Here is a 26106-nt window from a genome sequence, read left to right on the forward strand (position 1 = left end):
TATTATCCTGCTCTTGGAATACCAGGGGAAGGAGATCATAAAGTAGAATTCACAATTCAGTGAAATATACAAGGCTGTTAAAACTGGTATTAAAAAATTACTTTAGCTTTGGGTTTTGGTTTCTTATAGCTTCTTCCTTAATTCTAGCTCTTACCCTGTGGAACTTGGAAGACTGAAAGTGGTAACTAGGAGCTGAAGGGGGGGGGGGGCTGGTTCATGAGAGACAGAGAAGGGGCAGAGCACCTGGGAGAAAAAGTGGGAAGGGATTTTTTGGGAAGGAGCACAGCCATGTTGGATCTTTAGGCCATGTGGCCACAGCGCACATGGCGGCAGCTATGTTGAGGCTTAGCCATGTGTCTGCTGTGCCAGGCCTAGCAGGATGAAGAGGACTTCTGGGTTTTTTTTTTAGGGGAAGGCAGGTTAGGGATGAAGTTAGGGAGAAGCAGAAGCGAGGGAGGGGGAGAGTAAGACTGAGGGAGGAGGTCACCGAAATTACGAAAACAGTTTTGGGGGGTGCGGAGCTTGGGCAAGGTTGAAGACTGCTTTTTTGCTTGTCTGGTGGCTCTCTTGCAGAAACACACCACATTCAATTCTTTCTTTCGTCACTGTCCAGGGCATTGGCTGCTCGGACTCGGCAATCTGCATGGTCTGCTGGTTCTGTGCGGCTTCCCCCTGCCGCCGCCAGGCAGGAGGGAGGTGGGCTTGGCCCCCCCGCCCGGCGGTGACAGTGCCACGGGCGACAGGCCATGTGTGCTTCGCGCGGCCTCTATGGGTTCCGGGGCGTGCGTGGGGAGCGGCAGGGTCAGGGCCACGCCGGGCTGGGGCCACGCCACGGCGGGCCAGGGCACCAGGCCGGTGATACACTGGGTGGTGGTGGTGGGACAGTGGCGCGGTGTCTCGTGGGGTCTCAGCGCGGTGGTGGTGGGGCCCGGGGCTGCCACTCCGCAGTGCCGGAGAAGGCGCTTAAGCGGTCTTCCCCAGGGTTCTGCACTGTGCCGGCGGGGGGTGGCGGTCTAGATTTGGCTCAGGGTTGTTGGTGCTTGAGCCCCACATTGAGAGAGCCTTTTTTTTGCAGTGCGTTACGGGTTCCCCCGGGGGAGTCCTCGGGGGGCCCCCTATGCTGTAGGTTCATAGGTAGCAGACGGCAGGCAAGGAGACTCCACACGACTTCTGAAGGTGCTAGTTAGATGAGGATTTATTGGGGGTCCTACTCCAGGGAGCAGCATGGTTTCACAGAATCACAGAATTAGTAGGTTGGAAGAGTCCTTCAAGATCATCGAGTCCAACCCATGCCCTAACACCTCAACTAAACTATAGCACTGAGTGCCACATCCAGTCTTTTTTTAAACACATCCAGGGATGGCAACTCCACCACCTCCCCAGGCAGGCTATTCCAGTACTTAATTACTCTTGCTGTGAAAAACTTCTTCCTAATATCCAACTTAGATTTTCCCTGACACAGCTTGAGACTGTGTCCTCTCGTTCTGTCAGTTGTTGCCCTGAGAAAGAGACCAACCCCCACCTGACTACAACCACCTTTCAGGAAGTTGTAGAGAGCGATAAGGTCACCTCTGAGTCTCCTTTTCTCCAGGCTAAACAACCCCAGCTCCCTCATCTGTTCCTCATAAGGCTTGTGTTCCAAGCCCCTCACCAGCCTCATTGCCCTCCTCTGGATGCGCTCAAGTGCCTCAATGTCCTTCTTAAACTGAGGAGCCCAGAACTGGACACAGTACTCAAGGTGCAGCCTCACCAGTGCTGTGTACAAGGGAAGAATGACCTCCCTGCTCCTGCTGGTCACACTGTTCCTGATACAGGCCAGGAGGCTATTGGCCTTCTTGGCCACCAGCGCACACTGCTGGCTCATGTTCAGCTGGCTGTCGACCAGTACCCCCAGGTCCTTCTCTGCCTGGGCACCTTCCAGCCACACTGTCCCCAGCCTATAGCGCTGCAGGGGGTTTTTGTGGCCAAAATGCAGGACTCAGCACTTAGACTTATTAAACTTCATCCCACTGGACTCCACCCATCCATCCAGCTGTTCCAGGTCTCTCTGCAGAGCCCTCCTACCTTCCAACAGATCGACACACGCTCCCAGCTTAGTGTCATCTGCAAATTTACTAATGAAAGACTCAATCCCCTTATCCATGTCATTAATGAAGATATTGAATAAAACAGGCCCCAGCACAGATCCCTGAGGGACACCACTGGTCACTGGGCTCCAGCTGGATGCAGCACCGTTCACCACCACTCTCTGGGCTCGGCCATCCAGCCAGTTCCTAACCCAGCAAAGAGTGCTCCTGTCCAAGCCGTGGGCTGCCAGCTTATCTAGGAGTATGCTGTGGGAGACAGTGTCAAAGGCCTTGCTGAAGTCCAAATAGACAACATCCACAGCATTTCCTGCATCCACCAGGCAGGTCACTTGGTCATAAAAGGAGATCAGGTTGGTCAAACACCACCTACCCCTCCTAAACCCATGCTGGCTGGGTCTGATACCCTGGCCATCCTGTAAGTGCTGCACGATAATACAAACTGCTCCATAACCTTACCAGGGACTGAGGTCAGGCTAACTGGCCTATAATTACCAGGATCCTCCTTCCTACCCTCTTTGTGGATGGGTGTCACATTGGCCAGCTTCCAGTCATCTGGAACCTCACCAGTGAACCAGGACTGTTGGTAAATGATGGAGAGTGGCTTTTCAAGCTCATCTGCCAGCTCCCTCATCACCATGGGATGGATCCCATCTGGGCCCATAGATTTATGAATATCCAGAAATCTCAACAGTTCTCTGACTGCCTCCTCCTGGATAACAGGGGGACCATTCAGCTCCCTGACACCATTTACCAACTCAAGAGGACAACTGTCCTGAAGGCTAGTCTTCTCACTAAAAACTGAGGCAAAGAAGGCGTTAAGCACCTCTGCCTTCTCCTTATCTGCAGTTACTAAGTTCCCTCCTGCATCTAATAAAGGACAAAGGTTGGACTTACCCCTCCTTTTATCATTAATATATTTGTAAAAACATTTCTTATTATTTTTTACAGAAGTTGCCATTCTAAGTTCAAACTGAGCTTTGGCTTCCCTAATTCTTTTCCTACATGTTCTAGTAGCCCCCTTACATATTTCCCAAGAGACCTGACCTTCCTTCCAAAGATGATACATCCTCTTTTTGTTCCTAAGTAACTTCAAAACACTGATAAGCTGAAACACTCCGCACAGGAATGGGTCTGTACAGACACATCCTTTTTGAAGGGTCCCGTTTGGTTACATTCACTTGTACTAACTACACTTTTGGACCGTGTAGAAACCATTACATACAGAAAGCCCAAAACTACCCAACTAACAGAAACACCAGAATCAACCAACAGCAAACCTTACAATCAGGGAAACCTGCAACCCTGCCTGCTTGCCCTGCCTGCGTGAACTGCCACGCCCTCAGAGTAATGCCACGCCCCTGTTTGCCTGCTCCTATTCACCATGCTCTGGGTCGCCACGCTCCCTAGAGGCCTCTTACAATCAGCCTCTCAATCACCTCACAATTGCCAGAGCAAGCTGCACCCTCCTCCTGCCTGTGTCCCAGGTTTCTGAGGGAAGGGCGGAGGGGAAGGGGGAGGGAGGGGGAGAGAGGGACCAAGGGACCAAGAGAGAGAGCAAGAGAGCTTCTCATCTCCCTGCACAGCTTAGCAGGGAGATTCAAAATGGGCATGGAAAAAGACTTGGGTCAATGGGATTACAGATACATGATTCTTCAGGGGAGGGTTACAAGCTTGGAAAAGAAAGTAAATTTTTGAGGGGTGAAACAGAGCATACCATTTTTACAAAATGCAGCAGTTCAAGAAGGAGGTTATTAATTAATTTGTTCTGTACTTTGCCTGAGATTATCCTAGGTGATTCTGGCCATCTTTCCAGCCTCCAGTTTTCCAAACTGACAAAAATCTTGGAGATAGATGGGTGTTATCTCCTGTTGCTGCCGAGACATCAGCTCCTCTCATTCCAACATTGATATGGTTTTGATTCCAGCACTCTCAGGGTTGCTCTTCCTTGAGATTCTCCTCGGGGTTGCTGTTCCCCGAGGTAATAAGGTTTTTCGTCTTCTCTTTGCCTTGTTTCACACTGAAGGTAGAGAAGACAAGCTGAGTCCGCCAGTGCATGTTTCCAAGGTTGTTTATTCTTCATTATCTCTTCTTTTTCAGCTCTGCCAGGCCTCCCTGGCAGGGTACATTATCTTAGTTCTTTCTCAGCTCTGTGAGACACCCCCAGCAGAGCAGGACACGTGGCGGACTGGTGGATCAGAGCGTCCCGGGCCTTTTGTACCATTCCCCTGATCCAACCACAGTCCAAAATGTACTTTTTATTTACAGAATCATACCAATACTTACTACCTATGTTAACATGTCATTTCTACTCTAAACCAGTCTTTGTGATCCAACTCAGCAGAAAATGGGGAATGAGAACAAGAGCAAGGAGGACAGGACCACTCCCCAATTCCTCCATCTTGCCTCTTCAACCCCATATACTGAGAATCCTAGATTCTACATTTACATTCTATGATAAACTAACTACTACTTATTTTGAATTTTCTCAGCTTGTGATTCTTCATACAATGTGGGCATTCACTCCCATGGACAGGGATCAGAGGCAGTGTCCTCCTGGGCTCTGTGTGAGGCTGGTTGACCCCCTTGTACAGATCCCAGACCCCCCTGTCCGGTCTCCAAACCCTCCAGGGTGGCCAGAGGGATGTTCTAGACTCCAACACAGCACTGTTTCTTGCTTTGCAGCAGAGAGAATATTCAGTCTTGTTCATTCTGTTTATATTATAAAGGCCATAATATCTCCAAGGATGGAGCCTCCACAGCCTCTCATGTCAAGTTGTTCCAGTGCTTGGTCATCCTTAGAGTAAAAAAGCTTTTACTTAGGTATAAATGCACTCAGAATCCAGCTCACACCTTCTCTTCATGTCCAGTCCTGGAAGACAAGAAGGAGACAAATGAGCAGCACTTCTCCCTTATCGCTGTGCTGTGGCCCAGGCACCAGGCAGCTGCTCTCGTTTTTCTTATTGTCCTGGGTTGCAATGCAAGATGTAACCAAAAGTATGTATTCTATTCCCATCTGTTGAAAGCGGTTTGGGAGGTGTTTTTCTCATCTATGACCCATCTATGACTCTGGGGGAGGGGCGATGTTTTCTGTTAATGGGCCATCTATTAAAACCAAGTGGGGCAGTGTTCTTTATCTCTTCCATGACCCATCCTCCCTCCAGGGAGATATCTTCTGTTAATGGGCCATTAAGGCTCACTGCATGACTGATAAAATTACATCATCCCATTGTGAGATGCTCCACCCAGTGGGAAGAGCCAAGCATTCCAACCTGGATAAAACCTGAGATTCAGAATACCAGGACAGCCTGTTTCCACTGGACTCCCAGAGGAAGACTGGACCCATCTCACCACCACTGGACCTTCAGAGGGAAACTCACCCTTCTACAGGATCATCTCTGCTCCAATAGAACCACATCTGTCATGCCAGGAGGACTTAATTGGACTGCTACCAGCACACTAACCAACAGGGTGTCAGGTTGTATTCTGACTCTGTCAGTGTTTCCTTTGTTTTTTTTGATTGGGTTTTTTTGGGGGTTTTTTTTGTTTTATTTTGTTTTTTACTACTGCATTTTTATTTTACTATTCCTAGTAAAGAACTGTTATTCTGATTCCCATGTCTTTCCCTGAAAGCCCCTTAATTTCAAAATTATAATAATTCGGAGGGAGGGGTATTTACATTCTCCATTCCAAGGGAAGCTCCGGCTTTCCCAGGCAGACACCTGTCTTCCTAAACCAAGACACTTATTTGTTGCCATGAGTTTTTCCCGGTTTTGCTGAGCGCTCATATTAAAGGAGAAGTTCGTACCTTCTCACGCTCTTTTAATGTAAACATCAGCTATGTTCTATAAACATAGCCATTGTTTTTACATTTCTTGCCGGGACAAACAAGACTGTGTGACAGTCCCCTTCACCAATGTGATGTGGAGGTGGGAATTCCTTCCTCCAATCCACAGGCCTCATAGTAAAAGTATAAAAGTAGGTTTTTGTAACCAGGCTTCTGCCCTGCTGCTGTTGTTGCACCCAGATCTGTGTCCCCAGTCTGTTTTTCCTGGTTGGGCCTCCACGGTGATACTTATTCACCTGCCATTGCCACTATTACTGGAGACAAGATGTCAGCAGACATTTCACCAGACATCTTGAGGCAGAAAACAAGTACTGAACTTCTCAAGTCTTTGAATGAAGAAATATAGAGGCAGTTCAAAAACACCAACAACCCAACAACAAGATGTATGGGCTTGCAGGCTTGCCACCGCACTGTGACCATTTCAACAGCTTTATTTATTATCAGCATCTTGGAAGGAAATACAAACATGATTAAAGAGTGAGCTGGGGAAGTCTATACTCCTTCAGAATACATTTGAGTAATGAACAGCATTTATCACATCTGTTTATAGGCAAGCTAATAAGGACAAAGTGTAAATCTTCACCAACAATTAACTATGGATTCTGGGTTGTGTTTGTGCCTGTGTCACCCAGATCTCTAACGTAAGCTCTCTATACTTGCTTGCCAGAACAAGTACTTTCCAAGCCCATGATTTCTGCTCAGTGTCTTGGTTTGAAAAGAGAGGTATCTGTCAGGGAAAACTGAAGTTTCCCTTGGAATAGAGAATGTAAAAAAAAAAAACTTCCCTCCCTCTAAATTATTACAATTTTGCAATTAGGAGCTTTCAGGCAAAAATATGGGAATAGGAATAACAGTTCTTTACTAGGAATATTAAAAAAAAATACAAATACAGTAGTACAAAAAACCAAACAAGCAAACAAACAAAAGTCCTAGAAAACCCTGACAGAGTCAGAGATACGACCTGACACCCTGTTGTCAGGGTGTTGCAAGTCCAAATAAGTCTTCCTGGAGTAACAGATGTTGTTCTGTGGAGTAGAGATGATCTTGTAGAACAAAGGGTCCCATGCTGGTGAGATGGGTCTAGTCTTCTTCCGAGAATTCAGTAGAAAAACCAGCTGCATTAGTGTTTGGGATTGCAGGTTTTATGCTGGTGGAAAGGCTTTGGCTCCTCCCTCTGAGTGGAGCATCTCACAATGGAATGAAGTAATGTTTTCAGTCATGTGAGAGGCCTTAAATGGCCCATTCACAGGTGATGTCCTTCAGAGGAAAAAGGGTGGAAGAAGTTAGAAAAACAATATCTCTCAACTAGTTTCAACAGATGAAAATAGAATACACATTTTTGGTTACATTTTTCAACCCAAGACACTCAAGCAGGAGGTAGATCCACACTCAGCTGTTGTCCACAGCTGCAGACCGTCAATACGCACTATGCTGGCAAACACAGATAGTTCTTCCCAAGAAAAACTTACTCCAAGCTGAATTCACTGCTCTGACACCTTCTCATCTTCTGCTAGCATCAGTTCTGTCTTAAATTCCTATCTCAACTGCCCCTCTGCCTACCTGGGGTTTAGCTCTTTGTACATCCCTGTGGTGCATTCAACCCTTTACCTCCAAGTCCAGACTGGGTTTGCAGATCCAGACTGGTTCCTTCTTTTCAGCCTCACTGAGAGGTTTCACTGTGCTGCCTGAGGAGCCAGAGCTGGGACAGTATGTGAAGGAATGCAGCACATCTCTTGCTTCTGGTCACAGCAGCCCCAGCCCCTCCTTGTTTGCAATGAGTGCTCAGAACTGGGCATGGGCTGGTTGGAGAGAGAGTCTCTAATATCCCTCTCCTGAAAGGCAAGGGACACAAACTGGAGGTGTGATGATGCATATGTCCTTGTTGTGCAGGATCAATACTCCACCTCAGTCCATTTCAATTTCTTCGCTAACTTCTTCCCTGAGAAGAAACAGTTCATAATGCTGTGTCATTTTGCACAGGGAAATCTGTGTCATTGTGCACAACCTGCCCTGTGTTTTTGAGGTCTGTGGCAATAACACACTTTTGCACATAATTATTTTTGTCATGAGATCTCAAAGAAAACCGAGATTAGTTACTGTGGATGCTGACAGCCTGGTCTGAGAGAGATTTTCAAGCATCAGACAGCTACAAGGCCTTTGAGAAAGTCAAATAACTTTCCCATACATTGGTCTGAGGAGCTGTGAGAAAGCTCAGTAAGATTCCAAAACAATCCTGCACCTGATGTTTTGCACTTGTTTTTTTGCAAGATGTTTGCAAAAGGGGTGTCATTCCTAATTAGCCAGTGATGATGAGGGGTGTTGAGTGAATGACCAGTTATATCTAGCTGTGCCTGTACAGTCTATTGTCACTGACGACACAAAAAGAACTGCACAAGGACACGCTGGTGAGCAAAGCAGAAAAAAGGGACGAGTTTATTTACAAAACTCAATTTTATACATTTCCTATGGTGCCCCTGGATTGGAGGATGGAATCCCACCTCTCAAACCACATTGGTCAAGCCAACTGTCAATCAACTTTCTCCTCCTACCTAAAATATGTAAACAATGAAGGACAGTTAGCAAAACACAGCTATTGTTTATAGTATAAAGTGTGATAAAGTAAAAATTCTGACTCCAATATGAAGGACAATTCAGAAGGCTTAGAAAAGTCTTCAAAACTGGGGCGACAGTCTATAAAAGACTCGATTTCTAAATAAACTTTGCTATAAGCCTTCCAAGAAGATCAGAGCCTGTGTGTCGCTCATTCAGCCGTTCCTAATGCAATAGTGACAAGTTACCAGTGCTGGATATGTTCAGCCATTAAGAGAGATCTCTTCACCTACATCTGAGTGGGTTTTGACAAGTACTCTCACGCACCAGAGAAGTTAGGAGTTGTCAAGGCCAAAAATAAATTATATTGATGTAGAAACTCCTCTGCAGGGAAGTCGCAGCTCACCATGTAACATGCAAACAATAAAATGGTTTCTGTAACCTGCTGCCTACCTGGCAGAGATGAAGCCACCAAGCCACCTGTACACAGTATCAGCCACTGTCAGCTCTAGGGGAACACCACTCATGCCTCTACATTGCCTCACAACCTCTTTTATGCCTCAGTGTTGGTCAAGCTCTTGAACAAAATCCTTCAGTTCACATTTTAAAATCTGCGTGTAATTACTGAGCTGTGTCAGCCGTCACCAGACAGTGGAGCTGCTGCAGCACAGCCTGGAGGAGGTGTTTGTTAGAGAGGATCAGAGCCATAGAATTTCAAATTGTACTCCTTTAGAGTTCAAGTCAAGGGCCTCCTTGGTCCTCAGTATGGATGAGGGGTTGTAGATTCCATTAGTTCAGAGGTGTCTGAGTTCAGTTTCCATTTGAGCCTCTGTGAACGATGTCCCACGCAATCTCCTCAAGAGGATTTGCTGTATGTGCTTAGGCAGGAGCATATATTTCCCTGTCTGAATTTCTGGATTTGTTTTCACTTTTCAAACTTTGATCTACCTCTCTGACTCTGGCCATATGTTTTCCTTTCTCTCTCTCTTTTCCTTTGACTTGCACTATTACCTACTGAATTTACAGCCTTTTTATGTTGGTCATCAGCCTCAGAACCTGTCCAGGGTTCCCATCCTCTAAGCACTTGGATGAATCACTCGTCTTTGCAAGATGATATTTGTTGTCAGTGTTCCAAAATATCAACCAAACTGAAGTTTTACTCACCCTGTTGAATTTAGTGGCCATTTTGCAGTGACTACAGCCCAGACAAATTATTGTATTTACAAATTTATTTATTTGTCTTCATTCCTGACCTTGGTATGGATATTTTCTGCTGTTTCTTTCAGAAGTTTAAGTGGGAATCCAGTACAAAATTAGAAACTGGATTCCATGTACGTCATTTCCCTGACCACACTAGTATTTTTCATTTAAGGACAATAGCCACAAACCCTGTCTGACCAGAAAGGGCTTTTGTTTGCCTCTATAATTGCATGTACCTCACAGGACCTGGGGAACTGTGTTCTGACTCCTGACAGGGGAGCATGGAGTACATGACCTTGGTACCTTGCTTTTTTCGGTCAGCATTTTAATTCCAGTGCCGGGTCAGGCATCTGAGGATCAAAAACCTGACAGTTTTGTCTTCAGAGCATCTGTGTGATACAGAAGTAATGGTGCTGCACTGGTGGAGGGAGTAGAAGGCCTGTTTGATACACACTGTATTGTCCAAGGTCTCATTCCTACTGTTGGTTTGTCACATGTGGCTTCCAAAAGAATTCATGAGTGTGTCACCAGCTCTGAGATAAGCAAAACTGCTGGACAGCAGAGAGTTTTAGAACTGCTCCAAAGTCATAAGGATTTTGCAACATACAATCTTTGCAAAGGAACATAGCCTTAAAGTTGCATTAACTTAATTTCTTAAGCAAAAAGATAACAGAGGAAGGAGAAAAACATTCCATAATCACATTTTTTGTATAGCATATGTGGCCCGTCCCTGCCTGGTTTGACAGGGGCAAAAAAAGGCATTGGCTAGAATTCACTCCAGAGTCAGAGAGTCTGAAATGGGAAACATGGGCTCATTTTAAACAGCAAGGTGGTTAAACCCTGGAACAGACACCCCAACAAAGAACCAATCTTTCATTCTTGTTGTTACATTCTCACTAGGTTTCTTTCTGGACCATGGGTTAAACTTGATAATGTAAGGTCTTTCCTCAAATATGATTTGTTGATCTCAATAGGATATACAGAATATCCCTTAAAGATTAGGAATTTATGGTTTATCATTATGAGAGCAGAAAATTCTGAGTCCCCAATATTTCACATTACTTAACTCAATATTAGCACTTTCTTGTTTCTTGCAGGTGTGTGGGCCTGACATTGGTCTGAATTTAGGCTTCAGGCTCTGCCAGTGTCTGTGTGAAAGGCAGGCGAGCAACTTTCTCATGTTAGCCTGAGAAATCTAAAGGAGGAATTCAAACAAACCTTGGGAAGTGAGAAACCATCCGCAGGTGGTGTTTTCCTAACATGTTTACTGGAAAGAAATGTTTACAAAAGGGTGTAGACGCTGAATAACCAATCATGTTCTTTGTACCGAACTACTCTATAAAAGTAGAATTTAGAAGAATAAAGTTTGCTCTCATTTTTACAATCATGGAGAGTCATGTTGTTATTTCTGTGCCATCCGAAAACCATAGCAACACAGGTGGACAACTGCATTTGCAGAAGCCTGTGCATAGCTGGAGAGGGAAGCAAGTGCCTGGAGCAGGCTGGAGGCCCTCTGGGTACTTAGGGAGCTGCAAGACAGGATAGGAGTTCTCACAGGGTTCTGTCTCCTTCAGGGACTGGTGGGGTCAGTTGGGACCACCTCACTTCTCTTTCCTTGATGTAGGTAGGAGAAACCATGTGTCTGGAGAAGAATGAACATCCAAGTATCTGATAAACTTTTCTGCTTACTCCTGGCACCCGTCAGCTCCTGTCAAAGAGTGAAAAGAGGTGCTCAACTCTTCACTCTTTTATTTCTAGTTTCTGCTGAGGGTATCTCAGAACATTTCTCTGCTGTTGGGTGTTAGATTTGTTTGGGGGTTTTTTTTCTTTTTACTTATAGTTTTTTTTCCCCCATAAGTTGCTAGGAGACTAACGACTGGGTGCTTGTGGGTGCTTGATTAAAACAAAGAAGTGGCCAAAGGAAATAGCAGCACCGGGCTACACCTCTTGTTTTTGGGTCTCTGGGAGTTTCCCTCAGAGGGGGGGGAATAACACAAGGTTTGGGGGAGGTAAAGGACAGAGCTGGGGGCAGTTTGGCTCTCTTGCTTTTGGCATTGGAGAGGGCAGTCGAGCTGCTGCTTGCAGCGGGAAGAGTTCACGGTCATCACTCTGTCTCGTCCTGGGAAATCTACCATCATCTGCTCAGGTGCCCAGGAACTCTGAGCTCACCTCCTCCTGCCCTGCTGGTCTGGTCCTGCCCCACCGCTGCTGCTTCTTCGGCGCTGCTTTTGAGGCTTTCTGCTATGCTGTAGTGCTGCACTGCCCTGCCCTGCTAGGACATCCCTGCAGTTCCAGCTACCAGTGCAGAGCTTCTGATCTCATCCACCAGCCCGGGATTTTCCACCGTTCCAGCTTGGTCCCTTGGAGTCCCGCAGGGGCACCAAGATCAAACTGCCCCGGGCTTTGTGAAAGAAAGACCTTGAGGTTCCTGGTTCTGTTTATTATTAATGCTGTAGTTGTTGTTGTTTGTTTGCTTCGTCATATATACTAGTAAAGAACTGTTATTCCTATCCCCATACCTCTGCCTGAAAGCCCCCTTTAATTTTCTAAATCATAGTAATTTGGAGGGAGGGGATTTGAATTCTCCATCCCTAGGGAGGTCCTGCCCCTTCCTAGTAGATACCTGTCTATCAAACCAAGACATCTGCCAATCCCATTTTCATACCATCATGAGTTCCACAGCTGATTGAATGGCAGTTATAGTTGATCTAAGACTAAATTTATTGTAATAAATATTGTATATTAATTTGTGGTTTTGGTGTATGTAGAATGTAAATAAGTTTTATGAAATAAAATACAAGCAAGTCGGGCATGAAACCAACTAATTTCAGGATGGGCAGCACCCAGGGGCTGCTATTCCAGAAAGGACAATACCTTGCCGGGAATCGGGAGCCCACTATTGACACCAGAACAAAGGGCAAATGGAGATTGAAATCAGTCCTCCAGGGGAAGCAGAACTGTGAAACCCCCAGCCATCGTGAAAGATACAATCAGGAGAACGCCTCTCATTCAGAACTTTGCTTCCCATTCATACACCGGAGGAATGAAATTAACACCCATCTTTCCGCAGGGAAACCCCATTCAGCAGACCGGACGCCAGAGATGAATATGAAAAAACCAACCCAAAGACAAAGAACTGTGGGGAAATCCTCTGCCGCCGGCCAAATAAACTGTATAAAAACGGGACCCCGAAAAGGGCCAATTTGTGAACGAGGGGAGTTACAGTGCGATAGAGGCCGTAACTGAGGTTCACCCAGTGTCAATCCTGGGCATCAGCACTGTGCTTCCGATTGTTGGTTTGCCCAAAATTTTTGTCCTGTAATTCTTTAAATAATAAAATTCTATTTTATTAATTGGAATTGGCTTGGCATTTATAACAATTTTGTCGCCCAATGTGGGGCCAGTTCTGGGGTGTCTGCAGTCCCCCTTTTTCATCCCCGAGGTACCCCGCTAATTTAGTGGCTTGGCGGAATAGGGATCTTGCGGAACCAATCTGGCCACCAAACCAACAAAAATTTTAAAGCCGCAATCTGAAGGGCAGGCATAAAAGCTAGCTTGGGAGGGGCTCTCAGGAACTCCGCAGAGACCCAGGGAAGGGGTCTCCGGAACCGTGGTAATTTTTTTCACTCATAAAATTCGGCATGCACGAAGAATCCATGCAAGAACGGGAGACTGTAAGTATTGCGTGGTTGAGTGGTAGTGACGGGGTGTGAGTGTATGAGTGAGATGTGATATTATCACAGAGCGAGTGGGGACCCCAAGGTCGCAGTTCCATTGTTCCGTGAGGAACGTGGTCAGCCACAGGGGAAGCGAGTGCTGTTTGTGTGATACCCTGAGCCTCAGTGGACTGGGGGGAAATTGGTCACAGGGGGCTAGAAGGGAAGGGTATGTCCTTTTGAGTTTGGGGACTGGTAAACCTAGCGCGCAACCAGGGAAGGTCTGTTTAATTTTTAGGAAATAGGGAGCCCATTGCCAGACGAAACCCCACAGGACGGTCCTCTGCTGGCTAGTAGTCTGACGATACCAAGTCTGGGCTTGGGGATTAGATTACCAAACAGGATAAGGTCCAGGAATTTTTTTCTTTGCTAAGGATGGGACGGTATTTTAGCAAGGTTCAGGAAGACCCTTCAGAAGGAATCTCCAGGGAGTGTGTCCTTGAAATCCCATGGGGAAGCCCCTTGGGATGGCCGCTAGAATGCTGGCCGGATTGTCCAGTGAGAAGGCGGTCTAAGGAGAGGATGATCTATTTCTGTATGGAGGTTTGGGGAGGAAAAGAGATCAGGAAGCACGTAGTTTGGCTAGTGTTTGGTATGTTCAAACTTGCCAGGCTCTGTGCACATACATAAGGAACAAGAAGAGGAGGGAATTCGATAAATACGAGTATGCACAGCTGCGGGAGAAATCAAGCATTAGTTTATACCCGGTGCAAACAGCAAGGGGAGAAGAATGGGAACTCCTAGATAACCTCCACCTTCCTACTCGATACTTGTGCCCCCATCGGCACAAGCCCCTGCTCCTCCCTCAGGGTTGGCACAAGACCTGACTCAGTCTCCGCAACCAGCCCAGGCTCCCACGGTGGTGGCATCAGCGCCACCGCTAGAGAGCCAGATTTCCCAAGCGGAGGCTCAAGCCCCACTGATGCCCCCTCCACTGCCCCAAACTCTCCCATCCCCCGCAGCACCACCTCCAGAGAGGGATGCAGCTCCTCTCCCCGGTCCCAGTCAGTGCACCTGAGGTGATGCATCTAAGCCAGCCCCCATGACCCCAGTCAGAAGAACAAGATGGAAGGGGAGGAAGGCTAGTGAGGGGGAGAGCGAGACCGAGGAGGATGGTCACAACTTGTTCCCCTTACGGGAAGTGCCCACGGCTCCCGGCGTTATTGGGTACATGAACGTGCCCATTAACACCGCGGATGTGAGGGCCTTCAAGTGAGAAATGGGGAAATTAATTGATGATCTGCTTGGAGTGGCAGAAAGAATTGATGAGTTCCTGGGAACTAGCATTTATAGCTATGATGATATAATGGCAATTCTGAGGTCCCTATTCAACCATGAGGAAAGAGAATTGATCAGGCAGGTGGGGATGAGGGAGTGGGAATGTAGGAATCCCCAAGGGTCGCCAGGAAACGTAAAGTGGCCCAGCCAAAACCCGGAATGGAAGCCACAGTCTGAGGACAGTCAAAAGAGCATGATAGATCTGAGAAACATAGTAATCCAAGGTATCAGAGAAGTGGTACCCAGGGGCCAGAATATTAGTAAGGCTTTTAATATGTGCCAAGGAAAAGATGAAACCCCATCAGAATGGTTGGATAGGCTGAGGAAGAACCTACAAATGTACTCAGGCACGGACCCAAATTCCCCAGTAGGAGAGGTATTGCTCAAGACACAATTTGTAGCCAAATCCTGGGAGGACATAAGAAGGAAATTGGAAAAGATAGATGATTGGCAGGGGAGGGGGCTGCAGGAATTGCTCAGAGAGGCGCAAAAGGTGTATATGTGGCGGGAGGAGACGCAACATAAGGCACAGGCAAGAGTGTTGGTGGCTGCTGTCAGAGAGATGCAAAGGAGGGAACCATCTCCCAGACAAGGGAAAGCTGGACGGGGTAGCGCCAGGAGAGGGCAGTCTCCTCCCGAAAGAAAGGATTCAGGAAAACCCAAGGAGCAGCTGAGATGCTATTACTGTGGGAATAAGGGACATATGAAAAAGGATTGTTATAAGCGAATTAAGGATGAAAACATATTTAAGGAGGACTAGGAATGTCTTGGGCTCTTTTTTCTGGGGTCTCATCCATCTAATGAGCCTAAGATAAAATTAAAAAGAGGACCCCACAAGGAAGAGGTGTCATTTCTGGTGGACACGGGAGCAGAATGATCCACTGTCCAGAAATTGCCTAGAGGCTGCCTTAAAAGTCGGTATACGATGATGATGATAGGGGCTAAAGGAGAGCCTTTCAGGGTGCCAGTTATTAAAAACATGGTTATCGAATCAGAGAATAAGGTGTGCGTGGGGAACGTGTTGTTGGTGGAAGAGGCTGATTACAATCTGCTCAGAAGGGACTTAATAGTGGCTCTGGGGATAAACCTAATTATCAAAGGACTGGACATTGTAGTGAATCTGTACCGATTGACTGAAGAGGATGAGAAAAAGGTTAACCCAGCTGTATGGCATACCCTGGGGGAAGGGGATAGAATAGAGATGAGTCCTATTTCCATTGAAATTCAGAGGCCCGAAGAACCAATTAGAGTAAAACAGTACCCCATCTCCCTGGAAGGGAGGAAAGGACTAAAACCAATTATTGAGGACTTGGTAAAGCAGGGGATCCTAGAGCCATGTCTGTCCAGACACAATACCCCGATCCTGGCAGTAAAGAAGCCGGACGGGAGTTTCAGATTGGTTCAGGACCTAAGGGCTGTAAATCTCAGGACAAAAACCAGCTTTCCTGTAGTAGCCAACCCTTACACCCTTTTGAATCAGATCTCCCCAGAGGATGTATGGTACAGTGTGATAGATTTAAAGGACGCTTTCTGGACTTGCCCCCTAGCAGAAGATAGTCGGGATTTTTTCCCGTTTCAGTGGGAGGATCCCAACACTAATAGGAAACAGCAATTTAGGTGGACATCTCTGCCCCAGGGCTTCACGGATTCCCCAAATTTGTTCGGTCAGGCCTTAGGGCAATTGTTAAGTCAGTTTGTCCCAACAGAGGGAACAAAACTTCTGCAATACATGGACAACTTGTTAATTGCTGGACCCAGGGAGGATGAAGTAAAGAATAGCACTATAGAATTGTTGAATTTCCTGGGGGAGAAGGGACTAAAGGTGTCTAAATCCAAGTTGCAGTTTGCAGAGCAGGAGGTGAAGTATTTGGGACACTGGGTGACAAAAGGGAAAAAGAAGTTAGACCTCAATCAAATATCAGGAATTGTGGACCTACCGCCCCCACGTTCCAAACAGGAAGTTAGGCAACTATTAGGACTTCTTGGGTATTGCAGACAGTGGATTGAGGGTTATAGTGAGAAAGTGAAGTTTCTCTATGAGAAACTCACCACAGATAGGGTAAAATGAAGTGAGCAAGATGAAAAGAGGTTTGAAGAGCTGAAAGGGACCCTGGTAACCGCCCCGGTTTTGAGTCTCCCAGATGTAAAGCGGCAGTTCCAGCTGTTTGTGAGTGTCAGCAATCACACAGCATATGGAATATTAACGCAGGACTGGGCAGAGATCAGAAAACCTGTGGGATATGTCTCAAAGCTTTTAGACCCCGTGAGCCGAGGGTGGCCAACCTGCCTACAGGCGATAGTAGCGGTGGCTTTAATGGTTGAAGAAGCCAAAAAGGTTACTTTTGGGGCCCCGCTAGTGATATACACCCCCCATAATGTTAGAAGTATTTTACAGCAAGAAGCGGATAAATGGCTCATGGACTCAAGGCTGTTAAAATATGAGGCAATCCTAGTACATTCTCCCAAGCTGGGATTATGGACTGCAGCAGCTCGAAACCCAGCCCAGTTCCTGTTTGGAGACAAATCAGAGGAGTATAGCCACAACTGCTCTGAGGTGGTGGAGCTGCAAACTAAAATTAGACTGGATTTAGAGGAAGAGGAGCTGGGAGAGGGCGAGAAGTGGTTTGTGGATGGGTCTGCAAGGGTAGTAGAAGGTAGAAGGAAAACAGGATATGCTATCATAGATGGAACTTCCAGGAAGGTAATAGAATCAGGGCGACTGAGCGCCAGCTGGTCAACACAGGCTTGTGAGTTCTATGCTGTTCTGCAAGCATTGAAAAGGTTAAAAGGGAAGCAGGGGACAGTCTTCACAGACTTCAAATATGCCTTCGAGGTAGTCCATACCTTTGGGAAAATCTGGGAAGAAAGGGGACTGGTCAGTACCCGTGGAAAGGAACTGGTTCATCAGGAGTTAATCAAACAAATCTTGGAAGCTGTGAGAGGACCCGAGGGGAAACAATCTTGCAGACCAAGAAGCGAAAAAGGCAGCCCTCTTAACCATAAATAGCCTGGAGATAAGGGAAGAAAACCCCAAGGAGTACCCATCCTGACTGTCCCCTCAAGAAAGAGAGAAGTACAAAAAGCTGGAAGGGAAATGGAAATTGCCAGATGGCAGAGAATTAATATCTAAGGAACAAACCAGAAAGATCCTCAGGAGATTACACCTACAAACCCACTGGGGAGCTCAGGCATTGGCTGAGCATTTCTTAAAGTTCTTTGGGTGTAAGGGAATTTATGAATTGGCTAAGCAGGAGGTGCTGGGCTGCATGACATCCCAAAAGATAAACAAAACGAGATCAAGACAAAACCCCTTAGGAGGGCGACTGTCAACTGGTTTTGAAGCCTTTTCTAAGCCTTCTGTAGTGTTCTTCATATTGGAGTCAGAAATTTTACCTTATCACACTTTCTACTATAAACAATGGCCATGTTTTACTAACTGTCTTTCATTGTTTACATATTTCTAGGTGGGAGGAGAAAGGTGATTGACAGTTGGCTTGACCAATGTGGATTGAGAGGTGGAATTCCATCCTCCAATCCACAGGCCCCATAGGAAATGTATAAAACTGAGTTTTGTAAATAAACTCGTCCCTTTTTCCTGCTTTGCTCACCAGCATGTCCTCGTGTGGTTCTTTCCATGTCCACTGTGACATCTGGTGACCCCGACATGTGTGGTAGGACTGTCTGGGTGAGCACTGTCGTGCCTTTCACTCCTTCCCTAGGCTCTGTGGCTCTGTCGTTTGGCGGGTTTACCCCCTTTTTCTGCTGCACAGTGCCTTTCGTTGTGGTCTTGAAAGAGGACTCCATAGCTTTGTGTGAAAAATGTAGAATGTTAATTCATGTTCTTATAGTTAATGAAAATTATTGAAACCTATAAAACTGTATATATATATATATATATATGTTGTATGAAAGTATAAGTTTCAGGACACCTTGTAACATTTTGTTAAACCAAATTATGAAAAGGCAGGCACCACCCCAGAAGCTCACATTCAGAAATAGACAAAAGGTTTACGGAAAAACCGGCAGTCTCCTTAAGCACCGGGAGGAGACCCATCAAGATAAGGCGGCAGGGCCATCAACACCACCAGCCGACACCCTCACCGAACATCAAGCATCATCATCCATATCTCAGACCATTAATCAGCCAGAAAATCTGCCGAAACCAGAAATTAACACCTTACCAGAGAGAGGGGACTCTTTTCAGCTGAGCCAGAGACACCCATGAATTTGAATAGCTAGCTTGGACACAAAGGGGAAAAATGAGGAAATATTGCCAAGGGCAGAATAAACTGCATAAAAACCAAGCCCCGAACCGGGCAAATTTGTGAACCTAGGGGGAGACAGCAGACGGCCAGGTTCTGTGTCTCAAGGTTCACCCTTGGCATTTTCCCGGGAAAAAGACTGTCAAGTATCTCCGCTGTTGGTGGGTTTACCGAAATTCTGTAATTCGATCTTTTGTTAATAAACTAAATTATTATTTTAATTAGAATATTGTATTAGCATTTATAACACTCTGGATGTCTGGAATTCTATTATGGAACGAAAGCACGTTCCTGTTTCCTGGGCAGAACTTCAGGGTTTGTTTGAATGGGCCTGGGGGCGTGGCTTCTTTAGCGATCCGGCGGATGCATTTTCTGGGGATGTTAGCGTAGGAAAACATATAACCACACGAAGGCGATCATATGCGGTTCTTTATTCAAGCGCGCGGGGACACAGGGGCGATGATACGCCCAAATCTAGTGTCCGAGGAATACAGAGTCGATTTGTGATTTTATAGTTTAAATTATACACATGTTAACTAACCCCCACCCCTAGATACTGATTATCCTATTCCTTAGTTACTATCTTAAATCATACCTACGCTTCTACCCTGATCCACACTTGATTTGGTTAAAACAATGCTTCTCAATTATCCCCTGAGTTGCAGTCACACTTGATTCGGTCATTACAATAGCATGGAGCTGGTTGCAGAAGCTGACGCTCGTTCCAAAGCTGAGTTGCGTCAAGTTCTAGCTGTATGTTCCCTACCTTCCCCCCCCACACATACCTCAACTTAACCCTGTGGTTAATTTATACAGAAATTATATTTTTTAACCCTCCACCAACAGGGAGGTGTGGTGCAGTTTGGGGGAGTGCCTCATGGACTCTCTCTCCTCTGCCCTCACGCTGGAGGCAGCCAGGTTGTTAGTTGTGTGGCGAAAGGTTGATCTCCTTTTCCGGGAAATGGATCCTTCCAGCTCCAAGATCTCGGCAGATTCTGAGCCACCCCCCCTCCCCGGTGGCAGGGGGGGGGGCCTCGTCTCCAAGGTAGGAGGATTCTTTTCCTCCCCCTCCGGCTGCTGCGCTGGAAGATTTCTCCCTCTCCAATTCGGATTTCGAATTTTTGGGGAACAAGGGAAGCCTGAGCCCCCCCCGGCCTCTCGAACAGCAAGGGGGCGGGGCCCCGCAGTCATCACGGCTGGCCCCACCCACTCCTGTGCCATGGCGCTGGCGAGTGGGGGTGGGAGAGCCTTCCATTCAAGCCTTCCCAGCATTGACGGGCGGGGAGCAACCTGTGGCGCGGCCCCTGCCCCTTGTAGAGCATGATTCCATTACCATGTTCTGCCCGAACTGCGGAACTTCCATGACGTATCCTCTGGATACGTCAAGAGTGGAGCCGCCCTCCGCGCCGCCCCACTTGGGTGCCGAGGGTGCAGGGGGCGGACGCCGCTGGAGGCGGGGTCTGTGTCTGCTTTTCGCCAGCCCCTGTCCTTTGGGTGGGCAGTCCGTGCATTCCCTTTCAGGGGGGCTGCCGCCTGCTATTGGCCGGCGGGGCCTCAGTGAAACTTTACTCGGTGGGATCCTGGACTGAGAGGCGGCTGGCTCGGGCAAGGGCGGAGCGGCGCCGATCCCCGCTCCCTTCCTGGGTTCCCCTCCCACTGCACCGGCAGTGCCTGTGGTGCTGACCACGGCACGCGGCGAGGGTGCAGTCCTGCAAACCCCGCCAGTGCCGGCTCCTCGCTCTCCCCCAGCGTGGACCGCGCCTGCGCCGTTGATCATGGCGCGAGACGGGGATGCGGTCCCTCGAGCCATGCCACAGCCGGCTCTGCGCTCTCCCCCGGCACGGACTGCCCCTGCGCTGTTGATAGCGGGGCACCACGGGGACTCAGCCCTCGGGCACCACCAGTGCCCGCCCCCCATTCCCCTCCCGTGCTGAGTGCACAGGCACCCTTGACCACAGTGCACAGCGGAGCGATAGCTCCACCAGCAGCACCTGTCCCAGCACATTGCAATCCGCCTGCATGGGGCTTGGGGCCTCTGTCTGAACGTACGCCTACTGAAGAGCCCTATACCCGTGCTGTGGTGGCCACTGCTACTGGCCTGCCGGCCGGCGCAAGCACCACCATGGCTGCAGCAGTGCCAGTGGCCCGCTCCTGCAGCCTCCCACCGGCGCTGCGCCTGCGATGGGAGCAGGCGCTACAGTTTTTAATTTCAGCTCGGGTGGGGATGCAGCTGGGGAACGGCCGGCCCTTCCCAGGGCCAAGAGACCCAGTGCTCTGGGATCCTCCACCTGGACATTCCCTCCCTGTAATGTCACAGTGCGGCCGAAGGACCAGGAGCGATTTTGGGGGGAAGTTAGAGTCAAGATGGAGGAAGTGGAGGAATGCATGTGTACACATCCTCCTCCGGAGTCTGAAAAGAGGCTCTTTAGCTCTACTGATGTTGATGCTGACGCTGCTGGACCTCCGGTGTCTGGAGTTCAGCTGGCCCCCAGCCAAGTGTCTGCCTCTGTCCCTGTGGAGCCCATGGGACAGGATGTGGCAGGTCCTGCCACCCTACCAGGACGTCTCCAGGCTTTCCCTGTTCTAACAGGTGCTACCCATAACACCCACCATCCTTTGTCTTGGAAAGCCCTGATGGAGCTTCATGATAGGGTGGGGAAATATGGCCTGGGGTCTGGTGAAGTAATGCAGATGCTCCGGTTTTTCAACGGTCATTTCTTAATGCCTTACTACATCCGGAGTCTAGCTCGTGCTCTGTTTCCACCTGTCAAATATGACATTTTTGAGTCAAAATGAAATCAGCTATCAATCAGAACAGTGGAGCAAAATGCCACATTAGGCCCAACTGATGTCAGGCGCACGGTTAATACCAATAAGCTGCGGGGCATTGGAAATTATGCCGATGCCAATGGACAAGTTGGGTTTGAGCCCTTGGTGCTTGAGCAGTGCCAGCAGATAGGCATGGCAACTCTGGTTCAGACCATAGCAATGGCTGCTCCAGAGGAATAGTTTGCGATTATTGTCCAAGGAGCTGATGAGCCTTTCCTGCATTTTGCAGGAAGGCTGACTGCTGCAGTGGAAAAGCAGGTCGGTGATCCCGAGTCTAGGAAGCTATTACATAAGCACCTGGCCCAAGGCAAGTGCAATACTGATTGCAGGAGGATCATCGATGCACTTCCTGGTGATCCGTCCATCCCTCAGATGGCAGAAGCCTGTGCAAAGATAAACACACTTAGCTGAAAGTCGGTTGCCTTGGCGGCGGCTGTGCAGTCGCCTGTGGCTACAGCTGTACAACCAGCTGTAGCTACTGTGATGCAGCCTGCTTGGATAGTCCCTTAGGGCAGGCTGCAACAGCAGGGCAATGCCCAAACCGGGAAAAAACAGGGAAAAAAAGTGCAGAAAACCATGGCCCCCTTGTTTCTGTGCACCCGATGCGGAAAACCAAATCACTACGCAAATAATTGCAAGGCGACGGTGCATGCCAATGGCCATCCCCTTCTGGCGTCGGGAAACGTGAAACACAGCATGAAGCAGAGACGCGCTCAGACACAAGTGTCTCTGCCCCTGCCCAAACCGATGGAGGTCTGCTTAGCAGGCTTGCAGCCAGCACCCGCGGTTCAGCGGGTGTTGATGTCTGCAGAGCAGAATCTATCCTCATAAATTCGGACAAGATACACAGGGTCCTCTTGGATGCGTTTGGTCCTTTGGGTGATGGCATGAGTGCTTTCCTCATGGGGAGGCCTAGTGCTATCATCCAGGGTATCATTGTGCACACAGGACTCATCGATGCCGATTTCTCAGGGCAGATTCACGCGATGGTCTCCACACCCACCCCCCCCCCCCCCTTTGACTATTCCAAAAGGCACCCGTATTGCTCAACTTGTTCCTTTTAAGTCTTCTGTTTCCAGGATGGAGGACCAGTCAGGAGGTGACGGCGGCTTTGGCTCTACTGGGTCTCCTCAAGTCCACTGGACTGCTCTCCTGACCAAACACCATCCTGAGATGGTGTGTACTGTGTCCATGGCTGGTGCAACGCCGCCAGAGATTCAACTTTGCTGCCTCCCAGATACCGGGGCAGATGTTACCATTCTCTCCTTGGTGGCTTGGCTCCTGCAGTGGCCTTTGAGCCTGGTACAGACACCTGTCGCGGGCTTAGGAGGAACGAAGCAATGCTACGTGAGCCAGAATCCTGTGGTCGTCACCAACCTGGAGGGACAGACGACCATGATTTGGCCTCATGTTACGGAGACTGCTAAGAACCTCTGGGGGAGGGATGTTTTGGCCGCATGGGGGGTGCGAATTAGCGCGGATTTTTAATGGGGGCCACTGTGATGAAGGGCGCAGAGTGTCCCACGCCTCCTTTACGGTGGCTGGTGGACAAACCCATCTGGGAGAATCAGTGGCCCCTCTCTCATGACAAGCTAGTCGCCCTTCGTGAACTTGTTCAGGAGCAGTTGGACCAGGGGCATCTGGAACCATCTACCAGTCCCTGGAACACTCCTGTGTTTTGCATTAAGAAGAAGTCTGGGAAATGGAGGTTGCTACAAGACCTCCGAAAATTCAATGCCGTGATGGAAGGCATGGGGACATTACAGGCGGGCATGCCATGGCCTACCATGCTTCCCGCGGACTGGCCGGTCCTCATTGTGGATCTGAAGGATTGTTTTTTTACGATCCCTCTGCATCCTGATGACAGACCAAAATTTGCCTTCACAGTACCCATAATAAACAATGCCGAACCAGCAGAGATATCAATGGAAATTTTTGCCTCAAGGCATGTGAAATTCCCCCGTATTATGCCAATGGTATGTGGCCCGTGCCTTGTCTGGAGTTCGCAAGCAGTTTCCTGACTCTCACGTCTATCATTATATGGACGACATGTTGGTGGTTGTGCCCACCAAGGATGAGCTGCTGAGGATACAGCCTCAGTTGTTGAATGCTCTGCATTCACATGGACTGCAGGTGGCTCCAGAAAAGGTACAACAGCAACCTCCCTGGAAATATTTGGGTGTCAAAATTCTGGAACGGACTATCCGTAACCAGGAGGTGCAATTTGTGCAACCGGTGAAGACAGTGAATGATTCTCAGAAGCTGGTAGGTGTCATCACTTGGTTATGTCCTTACTTAGGACTAACCACCACACAACTGTCTCCCTTGTTTGAATTGTTGAAAGGGGACACTGATTTAAAGTCACTTCGTCAATTGACCCCTGAGGCACAAAAAGTGCTGGAGGAGGTGCAGCAAGCTGTTTCAGCTCACCAGGTATACCGCATTGAACCTTCCACTGATGTCACTGTGTTCATCACCACTCCTGATTTACATCCTAGAGGTATCATTGGCCAATGGAATGATGATTGGACATATCCTTTGCATGTCTTGGAATGGGTCTTCTTGCCTCATCAGCCGCATAAGACGGCAACTGCGTTGTTTGAATTGATTGCGCGCTTGATAATCAAGTGCCGACAACCCTTCTTGCAACTGATGGGTGCAGATCTCTCAAAGATCGTTCTCCCGGTTCAGAGGGAGGAATTTGATTGGAGCTATGCGAACAACATTTCTCTGCAAAGTGCTCTAGAGGGTTTTTAATAGCAGATCACTTATCATCTGCCCAGCCACAAGCTATTGCAAGTGGCAAAAAATACTCAATTTTCATTATGACCCAAAAACAGCCAAGAGCCAGTGCAAGGACCCACCGTCTTCACTGACAGTTCAGGCAAAACAGGAAAAGCCGTTGTTATCTGGCAGGATGGGTCCGAATGGCAGGTTTTGGAAGGCCATGAGGATGGGTCAGCCCAACTGGTTGAACTAAGGGCTGCCGTCATGGCATTCGAAAAATTTTCTCAGACACCCTTCAATCTGGTCACGGACTCAGCTTATGTTGCCGACATTGCACAGCGATTAGGGTATTCAGTTTTGAAGGAAGTCAGTAACCCTGCCTTGTTTCATTTGCTGAACACCTTGTGGTGTGCAATTCAGTCCAGGGTTCATCCCTATTACGTTCTGCACGTTCGAAGTCACACTAATTTGCCAGGCTTTGTAGCGGAAGGTAAGGTGAGGGCCGACAAGTTGGCTAACCCAGCATGGGTTGCTCCTCAGCCTGACACACTCGCGCAGGCCAAGGCATCGCATGGGTTTTTCCACCAAAATGCGCATACGCTGCAGAAGCAGTTCCACCTGACAGCCACTGAGGCTCATGACATTGTTGACTCTTGTGACAACTGTCATGCCCTTGGTGCGCCGTTGCCGGCAGGGGTTAACCCCAGGGGCCTTAAGGCCTTGGAGCTTTGGCAGACCGATGTCACCCAGGTCGCCGAGTTTGGCCGGCTCAAGTATGTCCATGTCACGGTGGACACATTCTCCTCTGCGGTGTGGGCTTTGGCTCACACTGGAGAGAAAGCCCGCGATGTCATTGCCCACTGGAGGCAGGCTTTTGCTGTACTAGGCATACCTTCCTTTTTGAAAACCGACAATGGTCCTGCTTATGCCTCTCAACAGGTACGGCAGTTCCTACAGTCGTGGGGTATGAACCACACCTTTGGCATCCCTCATTCTCCAACAGGACAAGCAATTGTAGAGCATGCTCATGGTACACTCAAGCATGTTCTCCAGAAGCAAAAATGGGGAATGCAAGGTGAAACACCACACAGTCGCTTGGCCAAGGCATTGTACACCATCAACTACCTTACGGTTCCGCAGAACTCAAGTAACCCTGTGATTGTAAACCACCTCCTCTCGTTGCAGGCTTCAGACGACATGCATCAGCCTCAAGCGAAGGTTCGAGTCCGGAATTTAGTTACCAAACAATGGGAAAGACCCTATGACCTGATTGTTATGGGGCGTGGGTATGCATGTGTGTCCACAGATACTGGGGCACGCTGGGTACCTTCGAAGTGTGTCCGCCCTGACCTGGGACAGCAGAGTCAGAATCTGGCAGACAGGCGAGGTGGAGGCTGTGACCAGACTGAAGGTCATCAAATGGATGAATCTTCGGGCGATGACTCAGACGCAGATGACGCGAATGATTGCTCTGATGATAATCACTGAATTCTGTACAGTTTTTTTCCATTGTAAAAATTGTTCATTTTTATTTTTCTGTTTTTTCTTTTTTTTAAAGATAAAAAGGGTGAGATGTGACCCTGGTTTTGAAGCCTTTTCTAAGCCTTCTGTAG

The sequence above is a fragment of the Prinia subflava genome (genome assembly GCF_021018805.1).
Source record: "Prinia subflava isolate CZ2003 ecotype Zambia chromosome W unlocalized genomic scaffold, Cam_Psub_1.2 scaffold_55_NEW, whole genome shotgun sequence".
Taxonomy (NCBI): Eukaryota; Metazoa; Chordata; class Aves; order Passeriformes; family Cisticolidae; genus Prinia; species Prinia subflava.